The sequence below is a fragment of the Pongo abelii genome, chromosome 6, assembly GCF_028885655.2.
Source record: "Pongo abelii isolate AG06213 chromosome 6, NHGRI_mPonAbe1-v2.0_pri, whole genome shotgun sequence".
In the NCBI taxonomy this organism is placed as follows: Eukaryota; Metazoa; Chordata; class Mammalia; order Primates; family Hominidae; genus Pongo; species Pongo abelii.
The window spans coordinates 35,269,884-35,291,597 of record NC_071991.2 but is presented as its reverse complement, the minus strand read 5'-3'; the positions used below and the strand labels follow the sequence as shown (position 1 = coordinate 35,291,597).

Here is a 21,714-nt window from a genome sequence, read left to right as displayed (position 1 = left end):
CTAAACATCCTCACCAACACTCAGTATTGTCAGTCTTTCTAAAATTGTCCATTCTAGTGGGGTGTGGTGGTATCCTGTATGTGTTGAGCTGGGTCTGGGCTGTGCTGCTGCGTAGTTAGATTTAGTTCTGTATTAACCATGTCTTTTATGTTTTGTATTCTGATACTTTGACATCTGGAGCCTCACTGCTGCTAGACGGATGGCCTCTCCCACAGTTAATCAGTTCTGAGAGGTAGTAAACAACTTGACAGAGAGCAGGCTTTTCAAATATAAGCAACCAATCCAGAGCTCACTCCCTGAATCACCTCCTGGTTGTCCTGTAAGCAGGCTCTTACACTCTGGGCCACTGTACCCTGCCCTAATACTCACCTAGGGCCAGGTCCCAGGGATAGCCCGGGTGCCCCACAGCCCACTGAAATGATTCAGACTAGTCAATGCTAAGCCTGCTTGCTCTGCTCTACCAATTCCTTCCCACAGAACCCACACCAAGGCTCTTGCCCACAGCTCCTCTCTCTCTCTCTGCCTCATGGCTAACCCTGCCGCTTCCCAGTGGTCCACTGAGGGTGGTGTCCCTCTTCTATTGGGACCTATGAGTAATGAACTATCTTGCAATGAGAGTTGTCTCCTGATCTGTTGGCCTTATTGTACCTCAACTTTCTGTTAATACACTATATTTTAAAACAATTCTTCACTGGCTTAAAATGTTTGCAAGGCTGTATCAGGATTTCTCTTTAGCAGTGCTTAGAATCTGAACACCAATGTGACTTGAGGTTTTTTAGAAAATAATATCCCAATGACCAGCTTTCTGAACTCTTAGAGTCTCTCCCCATTTACAACCTGCCAGAGTTTTGGGTTTCTAGGGAGTTCCTTGTTCTCCAGTTTTGCTCATGAGTCCCAATTCTTCAGTGGCCTGTCTCTCCTCTGAGTCCCATGGAGGCATCCATAGCACCCCCGGTTAAGATTCTGGCAGCCTGGCAGGGTATCTGGGCATTCGTGCCCTTCCCCTAATATCCCCTTTCATTTGTTGAAGCTCATGGGAAAGGGCTGATATTTGGCTGCAGACTCATTCCATGGCTGGTGCTCTTCTGGGGTCTCATGCATCACGCCAGACTACACACGCCCTTTGAAGTTTGTGATCCTATTGTCTCCTTTCTCCTTAGCCCTGCCTAAACAGCCTTCTTCCTCTCCCTTCACATTGCCAGTGAGGAGGGCAAGCTGTGTTATCTCTTTCTGCATTTAGTCCACCTGGATCTCTTTGCATCTTCAGCTCTCTAATGAGTAAATACGTTAAACAAACAACAATTACAACAAGAGCCTGTGGTTTCACAGTTTATCCAGCTCTTTCTGTTAGGATGGGAATGGCCATCTCTGGAGACTCTTTATTTGCTATCTGGAAGCAGAACTTCATGTTGATTGATTTGTGTGTCATTAACTATCTTTTGGGTTATTGTAATTGTTTCAATCTGTTCTCAGATCTCTATTGCTGCTTAGGAAGATTTTTTACAGCCATAGGACTGTGTTTACAGATTTTCTTTTTCATGTCCTCCAACTACTCTGTATTTTTCTGCCTTCAAAAGAAAAGTCAACATAACTGAATGTAGTACTTGTAGTGGAAACTTGCTTTTTTCTTTTGACTGTTCAGCTCTTCCCTGTGGTTCTCTTCCTTTTCAAAGTATCCAGGAAGAAATCTTAGGCATTATCCTTTTTGTCCTTGGCAAGTTGTAGAATCTTTTATTAATCTTTAAAATTTGAAAAAAAATATTTAACAAGTAGGAGTCCTGGAACAGAAGTTGTTTCCTTAAGAATCTGCTCTTCACTGGGGGGTGATGAGGGCTCTCTGTTGTCAGAAGTCTCTGGTTTCTCTGGTATCTAGACTTCATCACATGTTGTACTGCTGGGATTTCATTTCAAAATTTGTTAATTCACCTTGTATTATTATTGTTATTCCTGTCCACTGTCTGATGGTAATTTTCCTGGGCTAGTTTTATTTAACACTACTCTTTCAGTTTTTCTTTTTTTCATTATTATTATACTTTAAGTTCTAGGGTACATGTGCACAATGTGCAGGTTTGTTACATATGTATACTTGTGCCATGTTGGTGTGCTGCACCCATTAACTTGTCATTTACATTAGGTGTATCTCCTAATGCTATCCCTCCCCCCTCCCCTCACCCCACGACAGGCCCTGGTGTGTGATGTTCCCCTTTCTGTGTCCAAGTGTTCTCATTGTTCAATTCCCACCTATGAGTGAGAACATGCGGTGTTTGGTTTTTTGTCCTTGCAATAGTTTGCTGAGAATGATGGTTTCCAGCTTCATCCATGTCCCTTCAAAGGACATGAACTCATCCTTTTTTATGGCTGCATAGTACTTCATGGTGTATATGTGCCACATTTTCTTAATCCAGTCTATCATTGATGGACATTTGGGTTGGTTCCAAGTCTTTGCTATTGTGAATAGTGCCGCACTATTTCTTTCTATTCAGTTGTTCATACCTTCTGGAAAATTTGTTAATTACCCAGCCTCCACCCAGACATGACTGTTTTAGCAAGCCCAATACAGTGCCATGTGCTTGTCTGCATCTAAGGTCTTAATCACTCTTCTTTGGCTTTGGCTGAAGAAGTGACCAAACGCCTCCAGAAGCTCCCTGTGGCTCCAAGTTGAGGTTGCCCATCTCCAGCTGCTGGCTCTTCTCCTAAGGGCTCATGGTGGTGGCTATCTTCTTTTGTAAATTTCTCATTGCTTTTTGAAGTCATTCTCATTTATTTTGATGCAGATTTTGTTTTTTGAAATGTTAAACCCTGTGCTTTATACTGTCAGTAATTTGAATTTTTTATTTTTTCACGAGCAACTGTAAAAAGGACTATTCCATGCTCTCTGAACACTAGAATTCAGGAATGCTGTAACAAATGTATTTATTAACCTGGAGAACACGTAGGGACTTCAGGGGAGAAATGTTATGATATTTGAGTGCTTATTTTGTGGAAAAGGAAGTAGATTTATTCTGCATAGCATGATAGGGCGCACATGGGTAGAATATACAGGTGGCAGATTTTCACTCAGTGTAAGGAGACACTCCTCATGCTGAGGGCTACCCCCAGAGAAACAGACACTAAGGAAGCAACAATTTCCAGGTACTGGAGGTAGAAGGGCAAAGGCTCGCTGGCCATGTTTTAGCTACAATGAGAAGAGTTCCTGACTCTGCCAATGATAAGAAGCATTCAGTTCTGTCAACAAGGTGATCAACCGCAAAATAAAAACATAAATCTGAACTTAGCAAGAGGAGACTTTTATTCAAAAGAATTTTTACAATAATAAAAGACTATTGCAAGCGGAAGAACAGAAGATCTTTAAGCAATTCCAGAACTTAGGCAAAAAGAGTTTCTTTCTTTCATAGACAGGAGTCAACGAGGCTAGAAAGAACCAGGCATGGGGAATTGAGATGAAAAAGTAGCATCATCAGATAGTAGACAGATAATATTTTCCCTGAGGCCAGGCTGTTCTCAGGAGGGGCATCAGCTGCTCAGGCTGAGGGGGCCCTGGAGGAAGGTTAACAAGCATTTTGTTTGGTTGATCAGTGGGGACAAAGCAGTTCAGCTAATTATTTATGAGGCAGAAAAATGGGAATTTGCAAGGTCTTTGTCTTTTTCACAGGGAACAAGGGGGCATCCATACATCTAAGTCATATGAGAGGGGTGAGTCTTTGCTGTAAGCTGTTTTCAGGGACACAAAAGGGTGGGATATTTCTTTACCTCATCAAAAGACAAAATTATAAGAAATTTTGTTTAAAGATCTAATTGGCTTTTATTTGCTATTCTAGAATTGAGCATCACCTCATTCTATTTTCTGAGAAACAGAATTTGCTGAGAAATAGAAACTCATTCTATTTTCTGAGAAATAGAGAATTCTACTCTCTATTTTCTGAGAAATAGAATGAGCTTCCTATGAGCTGATCAGAGGAGGGTAGCTTTATAGGCAGAAAGGACTTAAGGAAGCAGAAACAGGGAACAAAAAGTGTATTGGTCATTTGAAAGTTACTTTCCTTACAGGGTTAAAACAGAGGGAACTTCCTTATTGTGCTGAACCAGGTTGACTGAAATCTCCTGTTTTTTAGGAAAACTGACCCATTTCAAACTTCTGTTTGGTTCCATGGCACTTAGCACAAGTCTCTCCATTCTGGTCTGGTCTGGTCTGGTCTGCTGGGGCCTAGTGCAGGAGGCTGGTCCAAGCCAACAGCCTCTCATCAACTGTATTTAACAACATTCAGGTAAAATTCTACATCGCCAAGACTTTGTCAAGCTGTATTCACTTCTTGGCAATGAGTTCTGTCCAGTTGTCATTTAGCTTTCTTTGGTCATTTGCCAAGTACGTCCAGGCACTTCACTAGGCTCTAAGGTTAAAAGTATGGATCAAAAATCAACCCTGCTCTGAGGAGATCACAGTCTAAAAGTCTTCTCTGGAGAAGTACACTTCCAGAATTGCAGCTATAAGCCCTGTACATCCTGAGTTGGAAATGTGAAAAGTCCAGAAGTCAAAATGACCACAGTAGGGGCTAAAGATCAAAGGATACTATGAAGGTTAGGCTAATAAGACTTGCTGATGCATCACATTTGGGCATGAGAGAAAGGAAGGTTTCCAGGTTAACTGCAAGGAGTTTAGTGTGAGCAACTAAATGAATGGGATTGATGTTTATTGACACAGAGAAGAATGTGGGCATAACAGGAGGTAGTGGAGGGAGATGCAGAGTTCAGTTTTGTCTGTGCTAAGTTGATAAGTCTATTAGAAGTCTGAGTAACTTCTTCAAGTAGAGATTTGGAGTTTGGAATTCAGAGATGGGATCCAAGCCAGAAAGACGAATGTGGAGGTGATAATGAGCCAGCATGTTCTGCCCCTTGCACAATAAGCCAATCACTGAGATAACAAGTTTTGCAGTAGAGAAAAGATTTTGTTCACAAAGCATCCAAACAAGGAGGTGGGAGAACACCTCTCAAATCCACCTCCCTGAAGATGGGGTCTTACGGATATTTATGAGATAGAGGAGCAAGGTGGTCCAAGGCATTAGGAAAGGTGATTGGGAGTGAGGAAAAATGAGGTAATCAGAGGTCCATGCAAATGTAGTCAAGCTTCATGGCTCTTTATGGGACACATCTTCACAAAATGGCATCATTAACATCATCTGAGAGTGATGTTTTTGTCCCTCTAATGTTAGAAGATCACTCATTGAACATTGCTGCAGGGAATCAACCCTGTCCAGTTGGAGGGTCAGTGGTCTCAGATGGCTTGAACTGGACAAGAGTTGACCCCAAGTTCCTGAAAAACAATGTAAGCAGCTTACCACCATAACTTATAGATTCTATCTATAAGTTAGGCAGTGGGAATTTAGTTATATATTGTTTAGCTCATGACTTTTAGCTATATAGGTTTCAAGATCAACTAGAAAAAAGGAACTAAAAGCAAACAAAGCGGATAAAGTTTTGCAGGATCATCAGCTTAGCTGTTAATTTCAGAGGTGACTTGTGGATCATCACATCCAGAAGTCATGAAGTTGATCTCGTACCATGGGAAGTGTATTGGCTGAGCAAAACCAGCAGTGATAATGATTCTACTGGTTTCTAGGCTGATGGGCAGACTTGGGAGTAAAGGAGGTCTTCTATTTTCCACCACAGTCCTCTCTGATCTGTGCACAGGGCTGTTCTGGTTAGCTGAATATCACCGTGTGGGTTATGTGGGCCTTGAGGCAAACTTCAAGGTTGACCTGATGCAGTTCATTGGCATGTTCTCTTCTCCTCTATTCATTATCCCCAGTGGCTAATTCATTTCCAGGGGACTCTGTGGGAATCAAATAGTTCAATTATATGGAAAATGAATCTAGGTAGAGAGCTTTCATCATACATTAAGAAGTCCATGCTGGAAACAAGATACGAAACTATCAAAGTACGACTCCAATTATGTAAATATATATTCATGCAACAAGTGAATGAGCAAGTGGGGATTATTCCACAGATCTGTTAGTCCTACTGAGTGTCAGTCTGTATTATATGCTGAATTATCAGTAGAAAATAGGGTTTCTGGTCACATGGCAGATGGAGCTGAGGTTCATGAATCCTTCCTACTGCAAACACAAAATGCCGAGTAAATGCTGGATATATTTACCTTTAAAATATCTAGCTTAGTTTGGAAAAAATAAAATTCCCCAAGTGCTAGAAATCAAGTAAGAAGTAAATCCCAGAGTAATATCAGACAGGCAATGCCATGTGATTCTGGGGGTTTGGGACTGGCTGGAGGCCCCAAGGATTGGAATTGTGATCTCACATAGGGACAGGAAATTTGGCTGTAAATGCTTGTGAGTCAGAAGACCTGGAGCACACCCTCTGCATACAGTTGTTAATCTAAACCGTGTGTGGTGGTGGTGGAGGCCAGGATGGGGGAGATATTGTCAACCTAAAGATAGAAGCTGAGGAAAAATTAATATAGAGAGTGTATTTGGGTCAAAGTTGAACACAGCAGCCTAGGACACAATTCCAAGTTGTCTTGGGGAGTGCTCCTTTGTTACAAACAGGTTCTTAAAGGCAAATGGGGACAAAGAGTGCCCTGATACAAAGTTGTTTGCCTAGAATTCTCACTGGTTTACAGCGGTAACATTGGTCAGTGATTGGCTATTCATTGTTGAACTATAGGGTAGGGGACATAGTGTCCAGCATATGGCATTTTATGGCTACTGGACATCAGTTAGTCCAGAGCCCACCTAGCAAGTGGCTTCAAGCAATAATTATTTAGTTCAAGGAGGAATGAGAGGTGACTGATGTAATTAGGCCTGATAATTAAAGGGGGCTCACATTCCTCACATGAAGTTTCTTTTCTTTCTCAGTATTTAAGCTAGTGACACATGTGGGCTTGGGTGCAAATTTGCTTACATGCATGGTGGGGGCCGGGATGACCAGAGTCAGTAATTTTTAAAGAGAATCAGGACTGAACACTTGTTAAAGAGGGCAAGACGGATTGTATTCAGACAGCTGCAGTAAGGGAGACAATCCAGTATAAACTGAGCTCAACTTCAACTAAGACCAAGGTGGCTGAGGTTTTTAAAAGGAGGACAGAGAGGGAACAAAAAGGAAGAGCAAAAAAGAAACTTGGAGCCTATGAAGAAATGGAAAATTACAGAAGGGGCTCAGTGGAGAATTATTGAAAAAGTGGTGTGCCAATTTGTGTTGCGTCCACGTGCATTTTAGGGTTTAGCAGCATTGTGTTAAAGCAATTTAATTTATAAGTGAAATGTATGATTGATTGATTGATTGATACTGGAAGGAAATTATAAACTATTGGCATTAGCTATCTCTCTTTGAACGTTATTAAGACCTTCTGCTTCTTCTTTATATATTTTTCTAATTTGTTATAATGACCATTTTTTTAATTGTATGAAACAAAAAAGTCATGGTATCATGACTAAATTTCTTATAAAAACCAACAATGATAAATTAAATTGCTTTAGAAGAAAATACAATTTTCTGGTTATTGATTCCTAGGCATTAAATCATAATTTGCAAATGATAATGAATAGAAGCCAGAGAAAGGGCGTTTGCCAGTTAATTTGTTTTCATTCTGAGTTCAGACAGAAGTCTGTGTTGCTGTTCTCAGATTATTCCCTATGGCATCACGTCATCAAATTTAATTTGGATAGAATATTTTAGGCAGATACATTCAGTCAATAATTGTATTCATATTTGTAAAACCAAACTGAATTTTTTTTCTACTAACATGAACTAAGAGATAAATGTGTAGGCTGATGGTTTGCATTAATGTTTTTACACTTAAATTTTTGATCTGTGACTTATAGTGAAATGATATTTAAAATCTATACTTAAGTGTGGACTGGGCGCGGTGGCTCAGGCCTGTAATCCCAGTTCTTTGGGAGGCAGAAGTGGGCAGATCACTTGAGGTCGCGAGTTCAAAACCAGTCTGGCCAACATGGTGAAACTCTGTCTCTGAAAAAAACAAAAAAAACAATAAAGAAAAACTACAAAAATTAGGGAGGCATGTGGCAGGCGCCTGTAATCCCAGCTACTCCAGAGGCTGAGGCAGGAGAATTGCTTGAACTGCAGAGGCGGAGGTTTCAATGAGCTGAGATCTCCCCACTGCACTCCAGCCTGGGCAACAGAGCAAGACAGCCTGGGCAACAAAGCAAGACTCCATCTCAATAAATAAATAAATAAATACATAAATAAAATCTATACTTAGATGTGCATGGATTTATAAAAAATCTTGAGGCTTAGAAAAAATCTTTTAGGTTTTTTATATGCAAAGAATATACATACATTACAAAAGAAACCAAACCACTGTTTAGTTGTAGATATATGTAGATTGGTTTGGTTTCTTTAGTAAGGTGTATCATATATTCTTCTCAGAGAGCATCCTCACTTGATGTGTCACAATTAGATCAGAGTTTGACACCACCTTTTTCCTACCCTTGAACAAAATGTCAAAAATCATGAGAATGTGTGCACAACTAATTACTGAAGTATATAGTCACTAAATGCTTGAAATTTAGTCTTTGAAGTTTAACTTATTTGATTTGTGTGACATTAAAAATTGACTTTACAGATGATCATATGTGGCAACTATTGAAGTGAGTTGAGAACCTTAACCAAAATGACCCAGTTCTTTTCAAACATTTTTATTAAACATATTCCATAGAGATATGCAGACTTTAAATTAAGAATTGCAACTGTGATATTCAGTGAGGGAATATTTAAATAACCAGAGCACTGTGAGACTCAATGAACCATGCAAACATTTTGAATATTGGCTTGAGGAATAGAACTTAATTAAATTTAGACATTCTTAGAGAAATTGCTGAAAATTGTGTCTATCTTTTGCAAAACCTGGTATTAAATGGAAGGAAACCAATAACAAGTCACCTTGATGATGTGCCTACTGTGTCAGGCAATAGTATAAGTGTCCCCAAAACATGTGAAGGACTTTTGGGTCCCCCCTTATTAGCTTAAAACAGAAGAGGGATCTTTTACTTTGAGTTTTGCTTTGGAATCCCTGAAGGCTGGGGGAGGTTGTGGGGAGAGTGCTGGACATGGACTCAGGCCGTCTGATCAGTCATGGCACTTGCTGGATTCACAGTCTCCAGGGAATCAGTTGCATTATGTGAGGGAAAAATTTTAAAGTTATGAGATTTGAGAGGAAGAAGGAAAAAAGATAAATTGAATGGCAAGGTTATGCCTCCAAATGCTTTCCAAATACTTACTTACCAGAGATGGAATACAAATTTCATTTTGGATTTTCCAGTAGCCGAGGGGGTGGAAATCTAATCGATCACACAATCCACAGTGCTGGTAATAAAAATAAAGATGTGTTGCCTAGGAGGAGCATATTTATTTCTTATTTTGAGACCTGAGAGAAATTTTCCCATTAGTCCTTATGATATAATGAAAAATTTTTTCGAATCCTTACAGAAAATACAAACATAAACTTCAAAAATCTGCGTGTAACTTTCTTCCCTGTACATTGATGGGATAGTGTCACATGCAGCTCGGTGGAAGCAATTCAAAGGGAAGTCAATGCTATCCAGTCCAGATGTGCAAGTCCCAAATGGACTGGTCTGGCCCAAGTATTGAGTTCACTCTAGCTAGGAGGACAGAGGACTGAAGATCCTGAAGGCTGTCTTCCCTATACCCCCATCTAATGCCAGCCTGTGTGAATTAGGAGGCAGAGGCAGGGCTTATAACCTCGGTAATGTAAGTACATGCTGGGAGCACACAACCATAAAAGGCAAAACGCTCTAAGGATGTGAGACATTTCTCACTTGAGATTCTTGAACAATATTCTGTTAAGCACATAATGAGACTTATCTATTATCTCTCACATTTTTTCCAGCAGATTGGTGCACTTTTTCATTTCCTTAGGAATAACTAATTGGACTTTTAGGGGAGTACAGATGTTGACAGAGTGGGGTCAGGAGACAGTAGGATTGAAGCAGACTCCGGTCTCTTGGGATCTTGTCAGTGGAGGATGGGAGCCGGGAGGCTGCCGTGCTGAGGATGTGAGTGCTCACAGCTAGAGTTCTCCCAGGGCTAGCACAGGAGGGCCTGTGTCTCTGGGACAGGCTGCAGAGCATCCTACAGTGCTTGGGTAGATAATGTCCTTGGAGTAGAACGTGGCTCCGTACAAGCAGTGTTTTGAGGGAAGGATTAACCAATATCCTCATAAGGTTACAAGGGACATAGTAATAGCTACAATTTATTTTTTAGGACCTAAAAGTTTCCAGGATTTTCCAGGAGCTTTTTTACTTACATTAAATCATTTAAGCCTTACGGTAACACTATGAAATCAATATAATGTACATTTTACAAATCAGAAAACAAGGCTGAGAGGTGATATATAAGTTGCCCAAAGTCACACAACTGTTAAGATGTGCTAGGAACTGAATTGTGTCCTCCTAAAATTTGTATATTGAAGCTTTAATCCCCAGTGTGACAGAATTTAGAAACAGGGCCTGTGAGGGACGTGATAAAGTTTAAATGATTTCCCAATGGTAGGGCCCTTCTCTGATAGGAGTGGGGTCTTTATGTAAGAAGATAAAGAGACCCCAGAGCCCTCCCTGTCTTTTTTGTGATGTGAGGACACAGTGAGAAGGCAGCTGTCTGTAAGCCAGGACAAGAGCCCGCACCAGACAAGAACCCACCTGGATCTGCATCTGGAAATTTCCAGCCCCCAGAACTGTGAGAAATAAATTTCTGTTGTTTAAGCTACCCAGTCTGTGATATTTTATTATGGCAGCACCAATATAAGAATGAAAGGCAGAATTTAAATTTGGCCTGTGTGTCCCCTGAGGTCTAATTGATACCATGGTACTTCTGCAGCAATGGGGATAACTTACAATATGTGACATCATTTAATTTATATGCTCTTTTAAAACATGCTCTAATGCCATCAAATTTGAGGACAACCAAGGCTTTGCTTGTTAAGAAATGTCTTTTATCCCTCCAAAATTTCTTGTTTGAACTGAATGATGTTTCACATTCTCATGATTAAAGCAGAGAGAAACCAACATAATAATTGTTGAGAAACCTAGGGGAGGTTTCACCTGGACAAGATCTGACTGGAGGATAACCACCTTCAAACAAGAGCCAAAAAAAAAAAGAGGTTTTCTTTGTCTGTTGCCAGAGATCTCTCATGTGGTACCCACGGTTAGAAGGCTGAGGACTATGTATGTTGGATCCATGCAAGTGGGAATTTGTAATATTTGAAAATGGCCAGAGAGGAAAGAGCTGCCTGCAGAAATAAAGCCACTTCACAAACAGGGCCTTTGACATGAACTCAAGTTAGGAGTGAGAACCACACACATATTTCAAATTGTGACGTCCCATGTCTCTAGAGCCTAAAGTTAGAAGCATTCAAAGAAGATCTGGTGGTTCCAAGCTAAGTTTTTGTTGTAGCTGTTTTCCCAAATGAATGATTTCTAGGATCAAATCATGTCTTCCTAAAGTCAAAGCTGTGGTGAGGGCTTAGGCAGTAAGGTCTGTTTCCAGGAAATGGGTGCTGGGGCGTGTCCATCTCACCTCATGGACAACCCCGGCCCACGGGCTGACCAGGCTTCCGGAGCAGGAGCGCCTTTACTTGGCTCTCACTTTGCACCTCACTTTCCACCCGAGGAGAGCCTGTCTGAGAAGAGTGACTGTTCTTCCATCAGTGGTAGAGAAAACCTAGGAAGCTATTTTCGAGAGAGTTGTAGATGAACAAATATGTTTCTCTGGATGCTAAATGTAAACTATGAAAATGACTATGGTGTTCTAGAGCTGTGGGGAATGTCTGGTGGTATGGTGGAAGGGCATGGAGTATAGGCAATTCTAGCAGTCATGCAGCAGATCATCGGCAGTGCTGAGGTTTTAATTGCAGCAGATCATCGGCAGTGCTGAGGTTTTAATTGCATGTACTATCTGCCTCGTGGGGGCCCATCACATCTGATTAGTGACTGATTCCAGATCCATCATTTGTTCATCAGGATGTACCAGCTGCTGCTTGGTAGCCCCCAGCGTGGTGGGGAGCCATTTTATAAACCTCAAGTGTTGTGTAATAATGTTTATCAGTGGGAGGGGGTGATTATGGATCACTGAGCACAAATCAGTCAGTTAGGTTCTCAAATAAACAAGTCTTTGTTAACTCCTCTGATTCTATTTTGTGAGCATAAGGAGTATGGTTTGATTATTTTTTCTTCCCATATTACTAAGAAAATTGCTTCAGTGCAGCTTCAAAAGCTGTTTGCATAAAAAGCCGATTATTCACTCTTTTATTGTTCATTTTTGTGGATCCGGCATTCAGGAAAACTCTCCAAAATCTCTAGTTAGTTTCCCTGTATTTCAGATTCACAATGAGTCAAGCCACTCATAGTTTGTCCCTCTCCATCCTCTCTCTGACCCCCGAGGCAGAGCTGTTGCCCTGTCTCAAGTTTTCTGCCTCTTGGTGAAAGCTGGTCAACACTATAGTGGGTTAACATGAGTGACCCGATGGGATGCAAAGAACAGACTCAGATGGTGTCTGGAGAAGAGCTAGAAGGAATACCTTTTTCAAGATTGGACTCCACTGCAAGGACAGAAAATTGAAATATTTGGTCTTATTTGGATTCCAGAGGAGTGTGGACCGGAATATTTTTCTGTCTGAATTATGAGACATAATGCATACAAGCGAAGCTGTCTGTTCTGGCCCAGGAGGGATTCCAGAGCAAGTGGCCTTCGTGCTCCAGACTCAAGTAACCAAAGCAAGAAAGAGGCCTGACTGTTCCCTGTTTGCAGAGATGAATTCCACTTAGGCTTGTGGTCATGTTTTGAGAGCTAGCATTTGCTGAAACAGCCTAAGATGTTTACACATTACTTTTTTTTTTTTTTTTTAAGTAAGAGAATCAGGCAAAAGCAGTAAACAGAGCAGTCAGCTCAAAGTACTGTAGGCAAGCAAAAAGAAACAATTTCATAGTGGAGAAATTAAATGGATTAGTGGAATTTAAGGTAGGGATTCAGTGTTTTAAGTATGGATATAAAATTTTCACTTAAACAGTACTGAACAAGTCTTTCTTTTGGAAGTTTCATGACTCAGAGCTTAACTATTATAGTGCATATAACAAATCGCCAGATATAGCAGATTTCCTAAAATGCTTTGGACGTGGAGCTTTTTCCCTCAGACCTTCTGGGAGGACAGAGGTTCTGTGGGACACACTTAGGGAGGCCCTGCAGTAGAAATGTACTTAGCATGGTTCACATTTCTTCTAATCATTCATCCTACTTGATGCCCTTGTCCACACATTTCTTATAATGTGTAATAATTTTTGCAGACATTTTTCATGGAATACCATTTTTGTGGGAAATCATGACAAAGCAATTGTTTATATTATGCTTGATAGAAAATAACTCCTAGGAGGAGAATGTTGTAAATTCAACTCTTTTTTTTTTTTTAAGATGGAGTTTTGTTCTTATTGCCCAGACTGGAGTGCAATGGCGTGATCTCAGCTCACTGCAACCTCCACCTCCCGGGTTCAAGCAATTCTCCTGCCTCAGCCTCCTGAGTAGCGGAGATTACAGGTGCTCACCACCACGCCCAGCTAACTTTTTGTATTTTTAGTAGAGACGAGGTTGGTTTCACCATGTTGCCCAGGCTGGTCTTGAACTCCTGACCTCAGGTGATCCACCCTCCTCAGCCTCCCAAAATACTGGGATTAGATGTGTGAGCCACCGCGCCCAGCCAATTCAGCTCTTTTAAGTGATGTCATTAGTGTCATATAAATACTTGATAAATACATGTTAAATCTTAGTGGATATGCATGAACTAGTAAATGGCTATTGCAGTGCCATAGCTCATGAGAGAATGCTATCATTCAGGAAATAAAAAGAAACCTAAAACTATATTATCTGTATACTTTAACTTACTGAAAAGTTACTAAAAAGCCATGACATTTTTATTTTATTTTATTTTTAATTGGATGCCTTTAGGTATGATAGTTTAGTGAATTCAGTATAGGGGAGAACCTAAAACTTTAGAGATAATATAGGAGAGTAAATAAGGTTAAGAAACTCGTGTTGAGAGTTTCACCATCCAGTGTAACTCAGTGACATGACAGTGAATCCGCACCCTTGCCTGTAGGATGCTTCCAGAAATCACCCTATAATCATGTGTCAGTGAACTTAGGAATGTTCTTATCAGGAATTGTCTGTATACTTGCAGAATAATTGTCTTTAAAGTTATTGGGAATAAATATGGGAGATAATGCAATAATTCGTGCAAGTCCAATATTAGTAATTTCCCTGGAGATGTTGAAATAAAGGGAAATTTCATAGTATGAATTTGGCCATGTAGCTTTCAGAAGTGTGTTTACTCATGCTTTCACTGCATAATAAAAGATTTCTCATAATATTATTCATCTCCCATTTCTGTTTTTTTTCCAACTTTTATTTTTAAATTCAGAAGAATACATGTGCAGGTTTGATACCTGGGTATGCTGTGTGATGCTGAGGTTTGGGGTACAAGTGATCGCATAGTGAGCTCATGAACTGTGAGCATAGTACCCAACAGTTTGTTTTTCCCCTTCCCTTTCCCTGAGTCGCTGCATTCCCCTCCTGCTCCAGCAGTCCCCAGTGTCTACTGGTGCCATCTTTATGTCTCTAAGTACCCAATGTTTAGCTTCCACTTACAAGTGAGAACATGCAGTATTCTGTAAACTTCTTGCTTACTGTAACCAATAAGAAGTGGAAAATATGGGAATTCCAATATTCTGCCATAGTCATAAAAATCCAAATTCAAATTCTGGTTTAAACTTCGTTTTCTCATGGGTGAGCCCCTTTCCTGATGGCTCCAGGAACATAAAGCTCTCAGAAACATCAGATGTGAAAAATCTCTCAAGTGAAGAGGAGACACAGCTCAATGAGGCCCATGGGCATATTAAGCAAATATTTTCAGAGATTGTTTATATGTGTCAATTTCTTATTCAAGAAATGAAAGGGTCTACCATTAATGAGTTTGGACAGCAGAGGCCCAGCTTACAAGCACTAATTCAGGATAATTTGACTATTTCACTCAAGTAAAAAATAAACACCAAACAAAAAACTAAGAATTACTCTTCAATGAATGATTTTAGTTCTGTATGTACAGAAAGGTTTTCAATTTGTAATGTCCGCAACGTAGGTAAAGATGTCAAAAATGTCCCAGAGGGCTAGAGTCCTGCATGTTGGTTGGGGAACAGCAACAGCTGAGGTCTGTTAGAGACAAGGTCATAGAAGCACTGGAATGAGAAGCGAAGATTTGAAATGTTGCCCCCAGTGCTATAGGGCATTGTGCAAGGACTTAACCTGGGCACTGATGTGATGACAGTTCATCTTAGAAAACTCAGTCTGTCAGTTGTGCAGAGGATGAATGGAAAAAAGAAGACCAATGGTAATAATCCCTGATAGATGGAGAGATAGCAGAGCTTTAAAAGATGAAGAAAAGGTGACAGGACTCATTCTATTGCAGGGGCCTATGTGTAAGGGAAGGGAAAAAGTCAATGAAGATTTCTGGGTTTGGCCATGGAATTGGCTGGATGATGATTCGTGAAGGTTGGCAGCACAGGAGCAGACCGAGGGCAGGTTTTGCTGCAGGAGAAGATGGCAACAGGAGGATGAATGTGTGGTGTTTCGCCTAAGGTGTGTTGGGACCGCAACGTGGAAAGGTCTGCTCAGACAGGAATCACACACTCAGAGTGGACGTCACGGATGCTGGTAGAGAATATCTCTACATCAATCCGTATGATGACTGGCTGAGTCCCTGAAGGGCATCGATTCTATCCTGTCAACCTTTAAAGCAATTTAAAACACTGCAGTATTTACATTTGGAAATCTCCTTAAGTTACTAAAGTTTCCATTTTCACAGTTCTAGGTAAGCCAAGCCAGGTCTGTCAGAACGATTGGCTTTGCCCTGGCACAGTTAGATAACTATAGATATGAAAGCTTCTAAAATATTGTCCTATAAATACTTCCCTGGGCAATATTTATACTATGTTACTCAATTAATTGTATAGCCATTGCTGAATATAAATTTCTGCTTATTAATGGGCCATAAAATTGTAGCAAACAGAAGCCCTAGAAAGGGAATGCAGCGTGGAAGATTGTGAGAGCCCTGGTCTTTGATTGAGACTCTCTGGTTTAGGGTCAATGGATCTGACACGTAGCAGCCACATTACCTTGGGCAAGTCACTTTTTTATTTTTATTTTTATTTTTTTTGAGACGGAGTTTGGCTCTTCTTGCCCAGGCTGGAGTGCAATGGCACGATCTCGGTTCACTGCAACCTCTGCCTCCTGGGTTAAAGCGATTCTCCTGTCTCAGCTTCCTGAGTAGCTGAGATTACAGGTGCCCGCCACTACGCCCAACTAATTTTTTGTATTTTTAGTTTCACCATGTTGGCCAGGCTAGTCTCGAACTCCTGACCCCAGGTGATCTGCCCACCTTGGCCTCCCAAAGTGCTGGGATTACAGGCAGCAGCCACCGCACCCGGCCGGCAAGTCACTTTTGTCCTCATTTTTGGGCTTCACTTTTCCTTTTTCAAAAGGAAGTTATTTCTGAATGTTCTCACTTATAAATGGGAGCTGAACGATGAGAACACATGAACACATGGGCGGGAACAACACACACGGGGCCTGTCAGTGGGGGTGGGGGAAGGGAGAGCATCAGGAAGAATAGCTAATGGAGCCTGGGTTTAATACCTAGGTGATGGGTTGATTGGAGCAGCAAACCACCATGGCACACGTTTACCTATGTAACAAACCTGCATACACTGCACATGTACCCTGGAACTTAAAAGTTGAAGAAAAAAAATGGTGATAGATGATTTAAGTATACAATCTCTAGGACTCTATCCATCTGTTAAGCATCTATGGTTTCTATAGAAACTTAGATTTTCACATACAATCAAAAATTTCAACAACACTGCTTGTGATTATTACTATCAATATATTAGTGAGATAGCAAACCCTTGACATTTACTTGTTCACCTGTAAAAAAGACTGAAATGTAGAATGGTGAAGGAATATATCTGAGAGAGAGAGGCAGGCAAGGTGTCTGTGTAAAATTGGTCAGATGCTAACAAAATACAGAATATTTGTGGCCAAGAGGACTTCCTACCCAAAGTCAGTCTTCAAATACAGAAATTCCTAACTTTAAAATACCAACCTTCGGTGATACTTCAGAAGCAAATTATAATTCCTAATAAAAGACCTTGACATTGTAACAAAATTAAACAAACCCAAGAGCACTTCCCGGTACAAAACAGACATCAGAATGACAGGGTAAGTTTCCCCTGTCTCTATGGACACAGATATAGAACTTTGTGATGTGGGAGTGGCAAACAGAACAGCAATGCAGGAAGGAAGAGCGAGTGAGTAAGTTGGTGTGAGTGCGTGTGCACACCCACACATTTCTCATCTTACATATTCATCACTGGAGAATTTTTACTAATGAGTCTTTGACACCTGCCCCTGTGGATATTTTGTTCTAAATGCTTCCTTGGTACAGTCATGATAAAAGATGGCTCCAGCCCATGGAAGTTATCTGTGTTGTCCTGCTTTCCAAAAAGTATTTCAGGCAGCTTCAAAAATAAACATTGCTTTTTTTGGATTATATCACGTTGCTTCTTTAGAGATAACTATCCCAAGGATCTAAGCAAGTCAATAGAGCCAACCAGACTTATTAAGATATGAATCCACCCCATTTCCAATACCTTTCCATCACTCCATTTAGTGCAAAGAGTCGCCCCCAAGACTGTTGCTCCAACCTGCACGTCACCACTTCCTCTGTGGTAAATATGGAAAGAAATTTAATGGACTAAAACAATAACAACAACAAACATAGGTCTTTACCTGCACTTCTGTGATCTGGTCTCTTAACAGCTGTCCGCTGTTGTTGCTCCCAGACCTACATGCAGGGCTCCAGCCCTGTGGGTCATTTTTGACATCTGCAGAACAACATAACGTTCTCCCTCACTTCCACGTCTTTGCACATGCCTTTTCCTGTGCTTGGAGTGTCATTTCCAAGCTTCCAAATTTGGCCATGGCCTGACAGTGCTGAGCTCAAGGCTTATCACTGTAGAAAGCCTTGTGGGCTAAGACAGATGGCTCTCTCCTTTTCTCCTTATTACACTGTTATTATTATTGCCATACTTATTTCCTGCATGAAACTGTGAGTACCAGAGAGACGTTTTCATCACAGTATCCACTGTGCCTAAAGAGCAAAGAGCAGATAATGCTTAAGTCCCTGAGCTCCACATTGGTTGAATTAACTCATAATTTCCTGATATAGGAATGCATACATTTTCTCTCCTTTTACGTATGTAAATTTCCCCAGCCTCATTTGACAGCCAGAGAAGTAGCTTCCTAATCACTCTGACACCTTGGCAGTTTAGCCTAGATGAGGTAAAATATTATGATACAAATATCTGATTGTTTTTCTTTGAAGGAATAATTAGCAGTTTGACAGATTGCATATGTGAATTATTCAGTGTGAGGCTGTAAATTTCCTACCTGCAGAATTTAACTTTAACTTGCAGTGAGCAGAAGGTCTGTGTCAAATTGTGGATGTCTTTGAAAATGTTGGCTTGTTATTTGCAAAGTTTTTAAAAGAATAGCAAGCTGTAGAGAGGGACTTGTGACACGAATAGGTGTATTTTAAAAGGGTCACTGCCAGGATATAAGAATCCCCTGTGGGATGTAATATTAAGACACAAAAATGTGTGAACCTATTATAATATAATATAATATAATTAGGTTGTAAATTCCACATCTGACTAGTATCATTTGCGACTATTGACAAGTTACTTATCCTCTTTAATCCTCTATTTCTTAATATTGAAATTGGCATAATAGTGTTATCTGTGTTGTAGAATTGTTGTTGGGAGGGTCAAATAGTGAATGTGTGTGTGGCTTGAGCACAGAGCCTCGCCGGGATCCCTGACCATTATTAGTTCAGTGCTATTACTTGTGACCCTCCCAAGGGCAAGGGTTTGAAAATGTGGGTTTTATTATTGGGTATGGTAAGGTCAACAGATCATGAGATGATCATCATTGATCAAAAAGAGTTGGTTATACTCAGAGATCCCAAGAGAAGAGGGTGTTCTATTGAGGAACACACAGGGGCACGCTGGCCTGGGTCAGGAGGCAGCAGAAGCTTAAGTAAAATATGAACAAAAGCCCTCATGGTGGCTTCCACGGGAAGAAGGGGCGAGGCAAGCTTAGGATTGGCTACTTGGAGTGATTTCAGCAGACTGTGAGCACAGGAACTGCCCCTGTGTCTGGAACCTGGCCCTGATGATCAGAAGAGGTGGACAGTGGCTCTCAGCGTGGAAGCCCCATAGAGGAGGTCATGGGGATGTGAGCTCTGATTGGGTAATCAATAAGAAAAGTGCACTCACAGGTGAGTGGTTTACTATCTCCTGGAATGGGTTAGCCCTGGGAGGGGCAGTCCCTCCAGCGTCAGCAAGGCCCAATGTCAAACAAAGCATTAGAATGCAGAAAATGAGATAGGGCTAGCACAGCATGTTGCTTCCACAGCAACATGGGTGGGAAGTCGGGGGCTTCTCCAGGTCTCAGTCGCTAATTAGATCTCTCTCCGGGAGAAATGTAACGGGAGTCAGCTTTGTGAGTGGGATGCCCTGTCTAACCAGTGGGGGCTGGGGAGGCTGCAAGATAGGGGCCCAACTTTGAGTGACGTATGAGTTTTGCACTTGTGCTGCAAGTGTCTTTGGGAGCAGTCTGTGGTGCAGCACTAGCTGTCCGGAGATAGTCACCCTCCCACCTCCACTCAGAGCCTTCCACGGCAGGGTCTTTCCAGGATCTTCTCTCTCCTGTGGGGTAGCTCCAAATGTCCTGTTCTCCGCTGACAAGAGGAAGCAGGCGACGCCCTGCAGTGTGTGGGAGCCGGGCGTGGACCCGGACCAGCTGTCCATCCCAGGACACATGGGATCCTCTGTTTCCAGCCCACCTGCCCAGGGTCGGCTGTGGGCCATGGGAACTGTCGCTCAGTGAGCCCAGAAATGGTGTGTCTCCTGTAGCTGTGGTCTGCTCTCTCGTTTCCTGGTTTATCACCCAGCTTCTCTCTAGCTGCTCTCAGGAGCCATCTTTTCCCTTTCTCCACTTGTAAAATCTTGTCAAAAATATGTGCATCTATAAATCATTGACTGTCGTTTCTCACCTCCTCAGACCTTATATGTTCAAAGGCAAACACATTTTTGTGTTTTGTATGAATCATTTCTCTCACAGGTTAATAATATAGGTGGATATTTTGGTAACTGTTCTTTGGCCCTTAAATTATTTTTTATGCCACAGATCAAATACACTTTTATAGTATAGTCAATAAAATGATTACATTGTGTCTAATTCAGTAGACCAGAAAGGAATCTAGACAGAAAACACCTCTAATAATATTTTCAGAATTTCCTAGTCTCCATATCTCTTATATGATAGCACAAAAAGTTATCTAAACTGTGGAAAATGTGTGTTGGTTATATCTGATCAATACAGTAGCCAATTGTCTCTATTTCTATTTAGGTCCTGCTTGCTTCATGTATGACAAATGTGTTGGTGCACTTGCCTCGCATTTCTTGTCCTACTGTATTGTATTTCTTATTTCTCAGAGTTTGACTTACATATCCCAGCAGTTCATACTCTACAGTCCCAGGGAGACCCCACTGGATCCCATGAAGCCTCGGCTGTGGGGGGAAAACCACTGCAGTCACCATCTCTTGATCACACAATGCTTTTGTCTTTTATGAATGAATTTCCCCGAGGAGAGAGAGAGAAAGTGCTAGCTGTATTAAATCTGCTTGAAAGTTAATTCCTTTGATGAACTGGCTAGGGGGAGCACTGGAAATTAGATGGCTAAGAAGGGAGTTTAGATTTGCTGTGCATCCTGCCAGTGCTCCTGAGGGCTCCAAAAGCAATCAGCTCTGCTGGGAGCAGACTGTCAGGAAGGGTCCTTGCGGGTCTCTGGATGGGGTTTGGATCTCCCTTCTGAAGTGCGTCTTTCTGCAGCTCGCTGGCATATGCACCCCTACTCCATGCCACATTTCAGCCCTTCTACACACACACGCTGCCTCTCTTTGTTTCACAAATGTAAATGTTCCAACCAAGACTCAGTCTGAAAACATGCACCATTAGATAGAGTCTAACGCTAGGTGCTTGTTTCACCATTTGGTAGTGCCCTATTTATTTCAGGGAGATTGTGGATGTCAGCAGAAGCCTGAAGAATGGGCAACCAGCCTGTCACTTATTCTGCTCTCTGAGAGTCTGACTTAATAAAAGTGGCTCCTGCTCTAACCAAGTCTTAGGGTAGCATCACTTCTCAGATTCTAACCTGCGAGGCCAGTGAAGCCTCATATAGTGGGACTGAGAGGACCCTGGAGAGACTGAGCACAGTACCATAGCACAGGTACAAAAAGATTCAGTGCAGTAGTACAGCATGGTGCACAGGAAGACTAAGCACAGTACCACAGCAGGGTGTGAAGGAAGACTGAGCACAGTGCCACTGCACAGTGCACAAGAAGACTAAGCACAGTATCCTAGCACAGGTGCAGGAAGACTAAGCACAGTACCACAACATGTTGCTGTAGAAAAACCGAGCCTAGCACATAGCATGGTGCTGCAGGAAAACAGCACAGTGCTGTAACACAGTATTCAGGAAGACTGAGCATAGTACCACAACAC

General features: G+C 41.5%; 1 protein-coding gene and 1 long non-coding RNA gene across 4 annotated transcripts in view; one reads left to right on the top strand and one right to left on the bottom strand.

The window, feature by feature from the left end:
• Window positions 1–21,714, top strand: part of VWC2 (von Willebrand factor C domain containing 2) — a 147,524-nt gene that overhangs the window by 53,069 nt on the left and 72,741 nt on the right. The window lies entirely within an intron of this gene.
• Window positions 3,274–17,326, bottom strand: LOC129060311 (uncharacterized). 2 transcript variants are annotated; one of them, XR_010140835.1, is made up of 5 exons: window positions 17,192–17,289; window positions 9,256–9,336; window positions 7,857–7,980; window positions 5,556–5,827; window positions 3,274–5,308 (listed from the first exon to the last, which is right to left on the bottom strand). It is a non-coding gene; the product is annotated as an uncharacterized LOC129060311 (long non-coding RNA). The 2 variants fall into 2 exon arrangements; XR_008526913.1 differs by lacking the exon at window positions 9,256–9,336 and having other exon boundaries at window positions 3,274–5,827; window positions 17,192–17,326.